The sequence below is a fragment of the Lactuca virosa genome, chromosome 1 (genome assembly GCF_052849685.1).
Source record: "Lactuca virosa cultivar CGN04683 chromosome 1, Lactuca_virosa_CGN04683_v6, whole genome shotgun sequence".
NCBI lineage: Eukaryota > Viridiplantae > Streptophyta > Magnoliopsida > Asterales > Asteraceae > Lactuca > Lactuca virosa.
Window position 1 is genome coordinate 263,921,920 of NC_136426.1, and position 10,370 is coordinate 263,932,289.

A 10,370-nucleotide genomic window follows, 5' to 3' on the forward strand; every position below is an offset into this window, starting at 1 on the left:
CTGTTTTTTTTGTTTTTGTTTCTTTCTTGCTGTTTCTATGCTCGGGTGGCCTCCGCTTCATGGTTGATGGTTTTCGTATTTTTGGAACGGAGCCGATCGGTCACGTGGGTCCCACGCCTCGCGTACGAAAACAAAGGAGGTTCTGCGTCTTTTAAGACATAAAAGCAATAAGCACGGATAGTATTTCGGGTGCGATCATACCAGCACTAATGCACCGGATCCCATCAGAACTCCGCAGTTAAGCGTGCTTGGGCGAGAGTAGTACTAGGATGGGTGACCCCCTGGGAAGTCCTCGTGTTGCACCCCACTTTTTCGTTGCCCGTTTGCGTTTTTTTTAGATTTTACGTGCTGTTTTTTTTTGTTTTTGTTTCTTTCTTGCTGTTTCTATGCTCGGGTGGCCTCCGCTTCATGGTTGATGGTTTTCGTATTTTTGGAACGGAGCCGATCGGTCACGTGGGTCCCACGCCTCGCGTACGAAAACAAAGGAGGTTCTGCGTCTTTTAAGACATAAAAGCAATAAGCACGGATAGTATTTCGGGTGCGATCATACCAGCACTAATGCACCGGATCCCATCAGAACTCCGCAGTTAAGCGTGCTTGGGCGAGAGTAGTACTAGGATGGGTGACCCCCTGGGAAGTCCTCGTGTTGCACCCCACTTTTTCGTTGCCCGTTTGCGTTTTTTTAGATTTTACGTGCGGTTTTTTTTTGTTTTTTTTTTCTTTCTTGCTATTTCTATGCTCGGGTGGCCTCCGCTTCATGGTTCATGGTTTTCGTATTTTTGGAACGGAGCCGATCGGTCACGTGGGTCCCACGCCTCGCGTACGAAAACAAAGGAGGTTCTGCGTCTTTTAAGACATAAAAGCAATAAGCATGGATAGTATTTCGGGTGCGATCATACCAGCACTAATGCACCGGATCCCATCAGAACTCCGCAGTTAAGCGTGCTGGGGCGAGAGTAGTACTAGGATTGGTGACCCCCTGGGAAGTCCTCGTGTTGCACCCCACTTTTTCGTTGCCCGTTTGCGTTTTTTTTAGATTTTACGTGCTGTTTTTTTTTGTTTTTGTTTCTTTCTTGCTGTTTCTATGCTCGGGTGGCCTCCGCTTCATGGTTGATGGTTTTCGTATTTTTGGAACGGAGCCGATCGGTCACGTGGGTCCCACGCCTCGCGTACGAAAACAAAGGAGGTTCTGCGTCTTTTAAGACATAAAAGCAATAAGCACGGATAGTATTTCGGGTGCGATCATACCAGCACTAATGCACCGGATCCCATCAGAACTCCGCAGTTAAGCGTGCTTGGGCGAGAGTAGTACTAGGATGGGTGACCCCCTGGGAAGTCCTCGTGTTGCACCCCACTTTTTCGTTGCCCGTTTGCGTTTTTTTAGATTTTACGTGCGGTTTTTTTTGTTTTTTTTTTCTTTCTTGCTATTTCTATGCTCGGGTGGCCTCCGCTTCATGGTTCATGGTTTTCGTATTTTTGGAACGGAGCCGATCGGTCACGTGGGTCCCACGCCTCGCTTACGAAAACAAAGGAGGTTCTGCGTCTTTTAAGACATAAAAGCAATAAGCATGGATAGTATTTCGGGTGCGATCATACCAGCACTAATGCACCGGATCCCATCAGAACTCCGCAGTTAAGCGTGCTTGGGCGAGAGTAGTACTAGGATAGGTGACCCCCTGGGAAGTCCTCGTGTTGCACCCCTTTTTTCGTTGCCCGTTTGCGTTTTTTTAGATTTTACGTGCGGTTTTTTTTTGTTTTTTTTTCTTTCTTGCTATTTCTATGCTCGGGTGGCCTCCGCTTCATGGTTCATGGTTCATGGTTCATGGTTTTCGTATTTTTGGAACGGAGCCGATCGGTCTCGTGGGTCCCACGCCTCGCGTACGAAAACAAAGGAGGTTCTGCGTCTTTTAAGACATAAAAGCAATAAGCATGGATAGTATTTCGGGTGCGATCATACCAGCACTAATGCACCGGATCCCATCAGAACTCCGCAGCTAAGCGTGCTTGGGCGAGAGTAGTACTAAGATGGGTGACCCCCTGGGAAGTCCTCGTGTTGCACCCCCCTTTTTCGTTGCCCGTTTGCGTTTTTTTTAGATTTTACGTGCTGTTTTTTTTTTGTTTTTTTTTCTTTCTTGCTGTTTCTATGCTCGGGTGGCCTCCGCTTCATGGTTGATGGTTTTCGTATTTTTGGAACGGAGCCAATCGGTCACGTGGGTCCCACGCCTCGCGTACGAAACAAAGGAGGTTCTGCGTCTTTTAAGACATAAAAGCAATAAGCATGGATAGTATTTCGGGTGTGATCATACCAGCACTAATGCACCGGATCCCATCAGAACTCCGCAGTTAAGCGTGCTTGGGCGAGAGTAGTACTAGGATGGGTGACCCCCTGGGAAGTCCTCGTGTTGCACCCCCCTTTTTCGTTGCCTGTTTGCGTTTTTTTTAGATTTTACGTGCGGTTTTTTTTTGTTTTTTTTCTTTCTTGCTATTTCTATGCTCGGGTGGCCTCCGCTTCATGGTTCATGGTTTTCGTATTTTTGGAACGGAGCCGATCGGTCACGTGGGTCCCACGCCTCGCTTACGAAAACAAAGGAGGTTCTGCGTCTTTTAAGACATAAAAGCAATAAGCATGGATAGTATTTCGGGTGCGATCATACCAGCACTAATGCACCGGATCCCATCAGAACTCCGCAGTTAAGCGTGCTTGGGCGAGTGTAGTACTAGGATGGGTGACCCCCTGGGAAGTCCTCGTGTTGCACCCCCCTTTTTCGATGCCTGTTTGCGTTTTTTTTAGATTTTACGTGCGGTTTTTTTTTGTCTTTTTTTTCTTTCTTGCTATTTCTATGCTCGGGTGGCCTCCGCTTCATGGTTCATGGTTTTCGTATTTTTGGAACGGAGCCGATCGGTCACGTGGGTCCCACGCCTCGCTTACGAAAACAAAGGAGGTTCTGCGTCTTTTAAGACATAAAAGCAATAAGCATGGATAGTATTTCGGGTGCGATCATACCAGCACTAATGCACCGGATCCCATCAAAACTCCGCAGTTAAGCGTGCTTGGGCGAGAGTAGTACTAGGATGGGTGACCCGCTGGGAAGTCCTCGTGTTGCACCCCTTTTTTCGTTGCCCGTTTGCGTTTTTTTAGATTTTACGTGCGGTTTTTTTTTTGTTTTTTTTTTCTTTCTTGCTATTTCTATGCTCGGGTGGCCTCCGCTTCATGGTTCATGGTTTTCGTATTTTTGGAACGGAGCCGATCGGTCACGTGGGTCCCACGCCTCGCGTACGAAAACAAAGGAGGTTCTGCGTCTTTTAAGACATAAAAGCAATAATCATGAATAGTATTTCGGGTGCGATCATACCAGCACTAATGCACCGGATTCCATCAGAACTCTGCAGTTAAGCGTGCTTGGGCGAGAGTAGTACTAGGATGGGTGACCCCCTGGGAAGTCCTCGTGTTGCTTTTCGTTGCCCGTTTGCGTTTTTTTAGATTTTACGTGCGGTTTTTTTTTTTGTTTTTTTTTTCTTTCTTGCTATTTCTATGCTCGGGTGGCCTCCGCCTCATGGTTCATGGTTGATGGTTTTCGTATTTTTGGAACGGAGCCGATCGGTCTCGTGGGTCCCACGCCTCGCGTACGAAAACAAAGGAGGTTCTGCGTCTTTTAAGACATAAAAGCAATAAGCATGGATAGTATTTCGGGTGCGATCATACCAGCACTAATGCACCGGATCCCATCAGAACTCCGCAGTTAAGCGTGCTTGGGCGAGATTAGTACTAGGATGGGTGACCCCCTGGGAAGTCCTCGTGTTGCACCCCCCTTTTTCGTTGCCCGTTTGCGTTTTTTTTAGATTTTACGTGCGGTTTTTTTTTGTTTTTTTTTGTTTTTTGCTATTTCTATGCTCGGGTGGCCTCCGCTTCATGGTTCATGGTTTTCGTATTTTTGGAACGGAGCCGATCGGTCTCGTGGGTCCCACGCCTCGCGTACGAAAACAAAGGAGGTTCTGCGTCTTTTAAGACATAAAAGCAATAATCATGAATAGTATTTCGGGTGCGATCATACCAGCACTAATGCACCGGATCCTATCAGAACTCCGCAGTTAAGCGTGCTTGGGCGAGAGTAGTACTAGGATGGGTGACCCCCTTGGAAGTCCTCGTGTTGCACCCCCCTTTTTCGTTGCCCGTTTGCGTTTTTTTTAGATTTTACGTGCGGTTTTTTTTTTTTTTTCTTTCTTGCTGTTTCTATGCTCGGGTGGCTTCCGCTTCATGGTTGATGGTTTTCGTATTTTTGGAACGGAGCCGATCGGTCACGTGGGTCCCACGCCTCGCGTACGAAAACAAAGGAGGTTCTGCGTCTTTTAAGACATAAAAGCAATAAGCATGGATAGTATTTCGGGTGCGATCATACCAGCACTGATGCACCGGATCCCATCAGAACTCCGCAGTTAAGCGTGCTTGGGCGAGAGTAGTACTAGGATGGGTGACCCCCTGGGAAGTCCTCGTGTTGCACCCTTCTTTTTTGTTGCCTGTTTGCGTTTTTTTTAGATTTTACGTGCGGTTTTTTTTTGTTTTTTTTTCTTTCTTGCTATTTCTATGCTCGGGTGGCCTCCGCTTCATGGTTCATGGTTTTCGTATTTTTGGAACGGAGCCGATCGGTCACGTGGGTCCCACGCCTCGCTTACGAAAACAAAGGAGGTTCTGCGTCTTTTAAGACATAAAAGCAATAAGCATGGATAGTATTTCGGGTGCGATCATACCAGCACTAATGCACCGGATCCCATCAGAACTCCGCAGTTAAGCGTGCTTGGGCCAGAGTAGTACTAGGATGGGTGACCCCCTGGGAAGTCCTCGTGTTGCACCCCTTTTTTTCGTTGCCCGTTTGCGTTTTTTTAGATTTTACGTGCGGTTTTTTTTTTGTTTTTTTTTTCTTTCTTGCTATTTCTATGCTCGGGTGGCCTCCGCTTCATGGTTCATGGTTCATGGTTTTCGTATTTTTGGAACGGACCCGATCGGTCTCGTGGGTCCCACGCCTCGCGTAGGAAAACAAAGGAGGTTCTGCGTCTTTTAAGACATAAAAGCAATAAGCATGGATAGTATTTCGGGTGCGATCATACCAGCACTAATGCACCGGATCCCATCAGAACTCCGCAGTTAAGCGTGCTTGGGCGAGAGTAGTACTAGGATGGGTGACCCCCTGGGAAGTCCTCGTGTTGCACCCCTTTTTTCGTTGCCCGTTTGCGTTTTTTTAGATTTTACGTGCGGTTTTTTTTTTGTTTTTTTTTCTTTCTTGCTATTTCTATGCTCGGGTGGCCTCCGCTTCATGGTTCATGGTTCATGGTTCATGGTTTACGTATTTTTGGAACGGAGCCGATCGGTCTCGTGGGTCCCACGCCTCGCGTACGAAAACAAAGGAGGTTCTGCGTCTTTTAAGACATAAAAGCAATAAGCATGGATAGTATTTCGGGTGCGATCATACCAGCACTAATGCACCGGATCCCATCAGAACTCCGCAGTTAAGCGTGCTTGGGCGAGAGTAGTACTAGGATGGGTGACCCCTTGGGAAGTCCTCGTGTTGCACCCCCCTTTTTCGTTGCCCGTTTGCGTTTTTTTTAGATTTTACGTGCTGTTTTTTTTTTGTTTTTTTTTCTTTCTTGCTGTTTCTATGCTCGGGTGGCCTCCGCTTCATGGTTGATGGTTTTCGTATTTTTGGAACCGAGCCAATCGGTCACGTGGGTCCCACGCCTCGCGTACGAAAACAAAGGAAGTTCTGCGTCTTTTAAGACATAAAAGCAATAAGCATGGATAGTATTTCGGGTGCGATCATACCAGCACTAATGCACCGGATCCCATCAGAACTCCGCAGTTAAGCGTGCTTGGGCGAGAGTAGTACTAGGATGGGTGACCCCCTGGGAAGTCCTCGTGTTGCACCCCCCTTTTTCGTTGCCTGTTTGCGTTTTTTTTAGATTTTACGTGCGGTTTTTTTTTGTTTTTTTTTCTTTCTTGCTATTTCTATGCTCGGGTGGCCTCCGCTTCATGGTTCATGGTTCATGGTTCATGGTTTTCGTATTTTTGGAACGGAGCCGATCGGTCTCGTGGGTCCCACGCCTCGCGTACGAAAACAAAGGAGGTTCTGCGTCTTTTAAGACATAAAAGCAATAAGCATGGATAGTATTTCGGGTGCGATCATACCAGCACTAATGCACCGGATCCCATCAGAACTCCGCAGTTAAGCGTGCTTGGGCGAGAGTAGTACTAAGATGGGTGACCCCCTGGGAAGTCCTCGTGTTGCACCCCCCTTTTTCGTTGCCCGTTTGCGTTTTTTTTAGATTTTACGTGCTGTTTTTTTTTTTGTTTTTTTTTCTTTCTTGCTGTTTCTATGCTCGGGTGGCCTCCGCTTCATGGTTGATGGTTTTCGTATTTTTGGAACGGAGCCAATCGGTCACGTGGGTCCCACGCCTCGCGTACGAAACAAAGGAGGTTCTGCGTCTTTTAAGACATAAAAGCAATAAGCATGGATAGTATTTCGGGTGTGATCATACCAGCACTAATGCACCGGATCCCATCAGAACTCCGCAGTTAAGCGTGCTTGGGCGAGAGTAGTACTAGGATGGGTGACCCCCTGGGAAGTCCTCGTGTTGCACCCCCCTTTTTCGTTGCCTGTTTGCGTTTTTTTTAGATTTTACGTGCGGTTTTTTTTTGTTTTTTTTTCTTTCTTGCTATTTCTATGCTCGGGTGGCGTCCGCTTCATGGTTCATGGTTTTCGTATTTTTGGAACGGAGCCGATCGGTCACGTGGGTCCCACGCCTCGCTTACGAAAACAAAGGAGGTTCTGCGTCTTTTAAGACATAAAAGCAATAAGCATGGATAGTATTTCGGGTGCGATCATACCAGCACTAATGCACCGGATCCCATCAGAACTCTGCAGTTAAGCGTGCTTGGGCGAGTGTAGTACTAGGATGGGTGACCCCCTGGGAAGTCCTCGTGTTGCACCCCCCTTTTTCGATGCCTGTTTGCGTTTTTTTTAGATTTTACGTGCGGTTTTTTTTTGTCTTTTTTTTCTTTCTTGCTATTTCTATGCTCGGGTGGCCTCCGCTTCATGGTTCATGGTTTTCGTATTTTTGGAACGGAGCCGATCGGTCACGTGGGTCCCACGCCTCGCTTACGAAAACAAAGGAGGTTCTGCGTCTTTTAAGACATAAAAGCAATAAGCATGGATAGTATTTCGGGTGCGATCATACCAGCACTAATGCACCGGATCCCATCAAAACTCCGCAGTTAAGCGTGCTTGGGCGAGAGTAGTACTAGGATGGGTGACCCGCTGGGAAGTCCTCGTGTTGCACCCCTTTTTTCGTTGCCCGTTTGCGTTTTTTTAGATTTTACGTGCGGTTTTTTTTTTTGTTTTTTTTTTCTTTCTTGCTATTTCTATGCTCGGGTGGCCTCCGCTTCATGGTTCATGGTTTTCGTATTTTTGGAACGGAGCCGATCGGTCACGTGGGTCCCACGCCTCGCGTACGAAAACAAAGGAGGTTCTGCGTCTTTTAAGACATAAAAGCAATAATCATGAATAGTATTTCGGGTGCGATCATACCAGCACTAATGCACCGGATTCCATCAGAACTCTGCAGTTAAGCGTGCTTGGGCGAGAGTAGTACTAGGATGGGTGACCCCCTGGGAAGTCCTCGTGTTGCCCGTTTGCGTTTTTTTAGATTTTACGTGCGGTTTTTTTTTGTTTTTTTTTCTTTCTTGCTATTTCTATGCTCGGGTGGCCTCCACCTCATGGTTCATGGTTGATGGTTTTCGTATTTTTGGAACGGAGCCGATCGGTCTCGTGGGTCCCACGCCTCGCGTACGAAAACAAAGGAGGTTCTGCGTCTTTTAAGACATAAAAGCAATAAGCATGGATAGTATTTCGGGTGCGATCATACCAGCACTAATGCACCGGATCCCATCAGAACTCCGCAGTTAAGCGTGCTTGGGCGAGAGTAGTACTAGGATGGGTGACCCCCTGGGAAGTCCTCGTGTTGCACCCCCCTTTTTCGTTGCCCGTTTGCGTTTTTTTTAGATTTTACGTGCGGTTTTTTTTTGTTTTTTTTTGTTTTTTGCTATTTCTATGCTCGGGTGGCCTCCGCTTCATGGTTCATGGTTTTCGTATTTTTGGAACGGAGCCGATCGGTCTCGTGGGTCCCACGCCTCGCGTACGAAAACAAAGGAGGTTCTGCGTCTTTTAAGACATAAAAGCAATAATCATGAATAGTATTTCGGGTGCGATCATACCAGCACTAATGCACCGGATCCTATCAGAACTCCGCAGTTAAGCGTGCTTGGGCGAGAGTAGTACTAGGATGGGTGACCCCCTTGGAAGTCCTCGTGTTGCACCCCCCTTTTTCGTTGCCCGTTTGCGTTTTTTTTAGATTTTACGTGCGGTTTTTTTTTTTTTTCTTTCTTGCTGTTTCTATGCTCGGGTGGCTTCCGCTTCATGGTTGATGGTTTTCGTATTTTTGGAACGGAGCCGATCGGTCACGTGGGTCCCACGCCTCGCGTACGAAAACAAAGGAGGTTCTGCGTCTTTTAAGACATAAAAGCAATAAGCATGGATAGTATTTCGGGTGCGATCATACCAGCACTGATGCACCGGATCCCATCAGAACTCCGCAGTTAAGCGTGCTTGGGCGAGAGTAGTACTAGGATGGGTGACCCCCTGGGAAGTCCTCGTGTTGCACCCTCCTTTTTTGTTGCCTGTTTGCGTTTTTTTTAGATTTTACGTGCGGTTTTTTTTTGTTTTTTTTTCTTTCTTGCTATTTCTATGCTCGGGTGGCCTCCGCTTCATGGTTCATGGTTTTCGTATTTTTGGAACGGAGCCGATCGGTCACGTGGGTCCCACGCCTCGCTTACGAAAACAAAGGAGGTTCTGCGTCTTTTAAGACATAAAAGCAATAAGCATGGATAGTATTTCGGGTGCGATCATACCAGCACTAATGCACCGGATCCCATCAGAACTCCGCAGTTAAGCGTGCTTGGGCGAGAGTAGTACTAGGATGGGTGACCCCCTGGGAAGTCCTCGTGTTGCACCCCTTTTTTTCGTTGCCCGTTTGCGTTTTTTTAGATTTTACGTGCGGTTTTTTTTTTTGTTTTTTTTTTCTTTCTTGCTATTTCTATGCTCGGGTGGCCTCCGCTTCATGGTTCATGGTTCATGGTTTTCGTATTTTTGGAACGGACCCGATCGGTCTCGTGGGTCCCACGCCTCGCGTAGGAAAACAAAGGAGGTTCTGCGTCTTTTAAGACATAAAAGCAATAAGCATGGATAGTATTTCGGGTGCGATCATACCAGCACTAATGCACCGGATCCCAGAACTCCGCAGTTAAGCGTGCTTGGGCGAGAGTAGTACTAGGATGGGTGACCCCCTGGGAAGTCCTCGTGTTGCACCCCTTTTTTCGTTGCCCGTTTGCGTTTTTTTAGATTTTACGTGCGGTTTTTTTTTGTTTTTTTTTCTTTCTTGCTATTTCTATGCTCGGGTGGCCTCCGCTTCATGGTTCATGGTTCATGGTTCATGGTTTACGTATTTTTGGAACGGAGCCGATCGGTCTCGTGGGTCCCACGCCTCGCGTACGAAAACAAAGGAGGTTCTGCGTCTTTTAAGACATAAAAGCAATAAGCATGGATAGTATTTCGGGTGCGATCATACCAGCACTAATGCACCGGATCCCATCAGAACTCCGCAGTTAAGCGTGCTTGGGCGAGAGTAGTACTAGGATGGGTGACCCCCTGGGAAGTCCTCGTGTTGCACCCCCCTTTTTCGTTGCCCGTTTGCGTTTTTTTTAGATTTTACGTGCTGTTTTTTTTTTGTTTTTTTTTCTTTCTTGCTGTTTCTATGCTCGGGTGGCCTCCGCTTCATGGTTGATGGTTTTCGTATTTTTGGAACCGAGCCAATCGGTCACGTGGGTCCCACGCCTCGCGTACGAAAACAAAGGAAGTTCTGCGTCTTTTAAGACATAAAAGCAATAAGCATGGATAGTATTTCGGGTGCGATCATACCAGCACTAATGCACCGGATCCCATCAGAACTCCGCAGTTAAGCGTGCTTGGGCGAGAGTAGTACTAGGATGGGTGACCCCCTGGGAAGTCCTCGTGTTGCACCCCCCTTTTTCGTTGCCTGTTTGCGTTTTTTTTAGATTTTACGTGCGGTTTTTTTTTGTTTTTTTTTCTTTCTTGCTATTTCTATGCTCGGGTGGCCTCCGCTTCATGGTTCATGGTTTTCTTATTTTTGGAACGGAGCCGATCGGTCACGTGGGTCCCACGCCTCGCTTACGAAAACAAAGGAGGTTCTGCGTCTTTTAAGACATAAAAGCAATAAGCATGGATAGTATTTCGGGTGCGATCATA

At 47.1% G+C, this 10,370-nt stretch overlaps 30 non-coding genes across 30 annotated transcripts in view; all 30 read left to right on the top strand.

Annotated features, from left to right (window-relative positions):
- The first annotated feature begins 187 nt into the window (after window positions 1-187).
- LOC145152111 (5S ribosomal RNA) lies at window positions 188-306 on the top strand. The gene has a single exon (XR_013732646.1). It is a non-coding gene; the product is annotated as a 5S ribosomal RNA (ribosomal RNA).
- Window positions 307-536: 230 nt separating this feature from the next.
- LOC145152112 (5S ribosomal RNA) lies at window positions 537-655 on the top strand. The gene has a single exon (XR_013732647.1). It is a non-coding gene; the product is annotated as a 5S ribosomal RNA (ribosomal RNA).
- Window positions 656-885: 230 nt separating this feature from the next.
- LOC145146570 (5S ribosomal RNA) lies at window positions 886-1,004 on the top strand. The gene has a single exon (XR_013727508.1). It is a non-coding gene; the product is annotated as a 5S ribosomal RNA (ribosomal RNA).
- Window positions 1,005-1,234: 230 nt separating this feature from the next.
- LOC145152113 (5S ribosomal RNA) lies at window positions 1,235-1,353 on the top strand. The gene has a single exon (XR_013732648.1). It is a non-coding gene; the product is annotated as a 5S ribosomal RNA (ribosomal RNA).
- A 229-nt stretch (window positions 1,354-1,582) lies between these two features.
- On the top strand, window positions 1,583-1,701 carry LOC145137937 (5S ribosomal RNA). Its single transcript, XR_013721281.1, has one exon. It is a non-coding gene; the product is annotated as a 5S ribosomal RNA (ribosomal RNA).
- Window positions 1,702-1,943: 242 nt separating this feature from the next.
- Window positions 1,944-2,062, top strand: LOC145154432 (5S ribosomal RNA). The gene has a single exon (XR_013734903.1). It is a non-coding gene; the product is annotated as a 5S ribosomal RNA (ribosomal RNA).
- A 230-nt stretch (window positions 2,063-2,292) lies between these two features.
- Window positions 2,293-2,411, top strand: LOC145153999 (5S ribosomal RNA). The gene has a single exon (XR_013734486.1). It is a non-coding gene; the product is annotated as a 5S ribosomal RNA (ribosomal RNA).
- A 229-nt stretch (window positions 2,412-2,640) lies between these two features.
- On the top strand, window positions 2,641-2,759 carry LOC145154106 (5S ribosomal RNA). The gene has a single exon (XR_013734588.1). It is a non-coding gene; the product is annotated as a 5S ribosomal RNA (ribosomal RNA).
- A 231-nt stretch (window positions 2,760-2,990) lies between these two features.
- Window positions 2,991-3,109, top strand: LOC145146452 (5S ribosomal RNA). The gene has a single exon (XR_013727397.1). It is a non-coding gene; the product is annotated as a 5S ribosomal RNA (ribosomal RNA).
- A 230-nt stretch (window positions 3,110-3,339) lies between these two features.
- On the top strand, window positions 3,340-3,458 carry LOC145149249 (5S ribosomal RNA). The gene has a single exon (XR_013730100.1). It is a non-coding gene; the product is annotated as a 5S ribosomal RNA (ribosomal RNA).
- Window positions 3,459-3,689: 231 nt separating this feature from the next.
- On the top strand, window positions 3,690-3,808 carry LOC145153527 (5S ribosomal RNA). Its single transcript, XR_013734029.1, has one exon. It is a non-coding gene; the product is annotated as a 5S ribosomal RNA (ribosomal RNA).
- Window positions 3,809-4,038: 230 nt separating this feature from the next.
- LOC145145808 (5S ribosomal RNA) lies at window positions 4,039-4,157 on the top strand. The gene has a single exon (XR_013726764.1). It is a non-coding gene; the product is annotated as a 5S ribosomal RNA (ribosomal RNA).
- A 226-nt stretch (window positions 4,158-4,383) lies between these two features.
- LOC145152652 (5S ribosomal RNA) lies at window positions 4,384-4,502 on the top strand. The gene has a single exon (XR_013733180.1). It is a non-coding gene; the product is annotated as a 5S ribosomal RNA (ribosomal RNA).
- Window positions 4,503-4,732: 230 nt separating this feature from the next.
- Window positions 4,733-4,851, top strand: LOC145143532 (5S ribosomal RNA). Its single transcript, XR_013724564.1, has one exon. It is a non-coding gene; the product is annotated as a 5S ribosomal RNA (ribosomal RNA).
- A 238-nt stretch (window positions 4,852-5,089) lies between these two features.
- On the top strand, window positions 5,090-5,208 carry LOC145152114 (5S ribosomal RNA). Its single transcript, XR_013732649.1, has one exon. It is a non-coding gene; the product is annotated as a 5S ribosomal RNA (ribosomal RNA).
- A 243-nt stretch (window positions 5,209-5,451) lies between these two features.
- Window positions 5,452-5,570, top strand: LOC145153472 (5S ribosomal RNA). The gene has a single exon (XR_013733979.1). It is a non-coding gene; the product is annotated as a 5S ribosomal RNA (ribosomal RNA).
- Window positions 5,571-5,801: 231 nt separating this feature from the next.
- On the top strand, window positions 5,802-5,920 carry LOC145152115 (5S ribosomal RNA). Its single transcript, XR_013732650.1, has one exon. It is a non-coding gene; the product is annotated as a 5S ribosomal RNA (ribosomal RNA).
- Window positions 5,921-6,164: 244 nt separating this feature from the next.
- On the top strand, window positions 6,165-6,283 carry LOC145153685 (5S ribosomal RNA). Its single transcript, XR_013734180.1, has one exon. It is a non-coding gene; the product is annotated as a 5S ribosomal RNA (ribosomal RNA).
- A 231-nt stretch (window positions 6,284-6,514) lies between these two features.
- LOC145154000 (5S ribosomal RNA) lies at window positions 6,515-6,633 on the top strand. The gene has a single exon (XR_013734487.1). It is a non-coding gene; the product is annotated as a 5S ribosomal RNA (ribosomal RNA).
- Window positions 6,634-6,863: 230 nt separating this feature from the next.
- Window positions 6,864-6,982, top strand: LOC145140049 (5S ribosomal RNA). Its single transcript, XR_013722068.1, has one exon. It is a non-coding gene; the product is annotated as a 5S ribosomal RNA (ribosomal RNA).
- A 231-nt stretch (window positions 6,983-7,213) lies between these two features.
- Window positions 7,214-7,332, top strand: LOC145146454 (5S ribosomal RNA). Its single transcript, XR_013727399.1, has one exon. It is a non-coding gene; the product is annotated as a 5S ribosomal RNA (ribosomal RNA).
- A 231-nt stretch (window positions 7,333-7,563) lies between these two features.
- On the top strand, window positions 7,564-7,682 carry LOC145149788 (5S ribosomal RNA). Its single transcript, XR_013730634.1, has one exon. It is a non-coding gene; the product is annotated as a 5S ribosomal RNA (ribosomal RNA).
- A 218-nt stretch (window positions 7,683-7,900) lies between these two features.
- Window positions 7,901-8,019, top strand: LOC145152117 (5S ribosomal RNA). The gene has a single exon (XR_013732652.1). It is a non-coding gene; the product is annotated as a 5S ribosomal RNA (ribosomal RNA).
- A 230-nt stretch (window positions 8,020-8,249) lies between these two features.
- On the top strand, window positions 8,250-8,368 carry LOC145145810 (5S ribosomal RNA). Its single transcript, XR_013726766.1, has one exon. It is a non-coding gene; the product is annotated as a 5S ribosomal RNA (ribosomal RNA).
- Window positions 8,369-8,593: 225 nt separating this feature from the next.
- On the top strand, window positions 8,594-8,712 carry LOC145152653 (5S ribosomal RNA). Its single transcript, XR_013733181.1, has one exon. It is a non-coding gene; the product is annotated as a 5S ribosomal RNA (ribosomal RNA).
- A 230-nt stretch (window positions 8,713-8,942) lies between these two features.
- On the top strand, window positions 8,943-9,061 carry LOC145152118 (5S ribosomal RNA). The gene has a single exon (XR_013732653.1). It is a non-coding gene; the product is annotated as a 5S ribosomal RNA (ribosomal RNA).
- A 239-nt stretch (window positions 9,062-9,300) lies between these two features.
- Window positions 9,301-9,416, top strand: LOC145148098 (5S ribosomal RNA). Its single transcript, XR_013728997.1, has one exon. It is a non-coding gene; the product is annotated as a 5S ribosomal RNA (ribosomal RNA).
- Window positions 9,417-9,658: 242 nt separating this feature from the next.
- On the top strand, window positions 9,659-9,777 carry LOC145152119 (5S ribosomal RNA). The gene has a single exon (XR_013732654.1). It is a non-coding gene; the product is annotated as a 5S ribosomal RNA (ribosomal RNA).
- Window positions 9,778-10,008: 231 nt separating this feature from the next.
- Window positions 10,009-10,127, top strand: LOC145152121 (5S ribosomal RNA). The gene has a single exon (XR_013732655.1). It is a non-coding gene; the product is annotated as a 5S ribosomal RNA (ribosomal RNA).
- A 230-nt stretch (window positions 10,128-10,357) lies between these two features.
- The window catches only part of LOC145143852 (5S ribosomal RNA), a 119-nt gene continuing 106 nt past the window's right edge, over window positions 10,358-10,370 (top strand). Inside the window, exon 1 of the ribosomal RNA XR_013724883.1 lies at window positions 10,358-10,370. This exon is cut by the window's right edge and continues 106 nt beyond it. This is a non-coding gene — a ribosomal RNA (5S ribosomal RNA).